This window comes from Anolis sagrei, chromosome 6 (genome assembly GCF_037176765.1).
Source record: "Anolis sagrei isolate rAnoSag1 chromosome 6, rAnoSag1.mat, whole genome shotgun sequence".
In the NCBI taxonomy this organism is placed as follows: domain Eukaryota; kingdom Metazoa; phylum Chordata; class Lepidosauria; order Squamata; family Dactyloidae; genus Anolis; species Anolis sagrei.
This window is the reverse complement of record NC_090026.1, coordinates 62,494,912-62,497,158: the sequence shown is the minus strand read 5'-3', so window position 1 is coordinate 62,497,158 and position 2,247 is coordinate 62,494,912.

Below are 2,247 nucleotides of genomic sequence, written 5' to 3'. Positions count from 1 at the left end.
TTTCTTCTTGTTTGCCTGATCATAGGTTAGGATGTAAGCTATTGCCAAGTTATGGTGGAATAGAAAGGGTAAATCTAAACATAACAAAAGGACTTGTAAGAGGACACAATTCCCGAGTTAACAAGGAATATCATGCTGTCCCATTAGACTCAGTAAGGTCCATGTTGGTGATTTCAGTAAACTGAGATTCATTTTAAACATTCAAAATATAACTGAGATTGTCTTTTCTTGGATGGGGACTTCTTTTTAATTAAACCAACATGAATTATTGTGGCAAGAATTGAATTGCTCTTCCATTTTTCTTAAACTGATTTTGCTTTTTTGATATAATATTAGACTATCTCTTGCCATTAGAAATGAAAGATAATAATTTATGGGTTTTCAATTGCTAAGCAGTTAAGGCATATGAATTAAAAACAGAATTTGTGCTACTCTTTATTTTAATTGCTATTAACTACTTTTTCTGATATACAAGCAGCAGCAGTTAAACCACATCCAACCTAAGTTAAAATATAATGCATCCTCAGGAAAAAGATGTACATTATTTCTCGAAGGAAAGGATACTAATCATTGCTCCTCCAGCGCATTGCTCTACACTTTCAAGCACTGCAAACTCTCAACTAAGAAAAACACATTTTATAAATTAGGTAATCACTAAAACCTGGGGAAATTTTTGACTTTTTGTTACAAATATATGTTTTCATGCATCCACCTTTTTACCATTTTCAAAAATATTCTTTCTGTCATATTTATGAGAATCACTCAAACTAACCTACAGTTGCTAAACAGTAATGTACTTACTTATAACAGATACTTATAGCAGATGGCTAAACTCTAAGGTCAAGAACAGACTTAACATAACACAGCTTAACAGCTACTCTTTAGAAAGTACATAGAAAAAATAAACCTTACACTACGGATTTTATGGCAGTCTTAAAAACATGTTAGTAAGGATCTGGGAAAATAAAAAAAAATAGAAATGAGGTACAAACCTACTGTGATGAAAAACTGTTTAATGAACAGACTCCTCCTATTACACCATAAGTACATTCCAAAACTTTATTAAAGGGTTTGAGCCTGAATTTATGATATGGCACAGCAGGATCATCACTTACTTTACTATTATGCCCACTATGCTGTTGCCATTTTTTTCTTTCAAACTTATTAATTCTCTGTCATTCATACTAAAATATTATTTGTGGATTTTACATTTTATGTGGCATAAAATAGCACAGGGTTATTGTAGGTTTTCCGGGCTATATGGCCATGTTCTAGAGGCATTTTCTCCTGACGTTTCGCCTGCATCTATGGCAAGCATCCTCAGAGGTAGTGAGGTCTGCTGGAAGTAGGAAAATGGGTTTATATATCTGTGGAAAGACCAGGGCGGGACAAAGGACTTTTGTCTGCTGGAGCTAGGTGTGAATGTTTCAACTGACCACCTTGATTAGCATTTAATGGCTTGGAAGTGCCTGGGGGAATCTTTCTTTGAGAGGTGATTTGATGTGCCTGATTGTTTACTCTCTGTTGTTTTGCTGTTGTGATTTTTGAGTTTTTTAATACTGGTAGCCAGATTTGTTTATTTTCATGGTTTCTTCCTTTATGTTGAAATTGTCCACGTGCTTGTGGATTTCAATGGCTTCTCTGTGTAGTCTGACATGGTGGTTGTGAGAGTGGTCCAGCATTTTTCTGTTCTCAAATAATATGCTGTGTCCAGGTTGGTTCATCAGGTGCTCTGCTATGGCTGACTTCTCTGGTTGGAGTAGTCTGCAGTGCCTTTCATGTTCCTTGATTCGTGTTTGGGCAATGCTGCGTTTGGTGGTCCCTATGTAGACTTGTCCACAGCTGCATGGAATACGGTAGACTCCTCCAGAGGTGAGAGGATCCCTCTTGTCCTTTGCTGAACGTAGCATTTGTTGGATTTTCTTGGTGGGTCTGTAGGTGGTTTGTATGTTGTGTTTCCTCATCAGCTTCCCTATGCGGTCAGTGGTTCCCTTGATGTATGGCAAGAACACTTTTCCTCTGGGTGGATCATCATCTTTACTCTCGTGGCTTGTTCTTGGTCTTGCATCTAGCTCCAGCAGACAAAAGTCCTTTGTCCCACCCCGGTCTTTCCACAGATATATAAACCAATTTTCCTACTTCCAACAGACCTCACTACCTCTGAGGATGCTTGCCATAGATGCAGGCGAAACGTCAGGAGAAAATGCCTCTAGAACATGGCTATATAGCCCGGAAAATCTACAACCC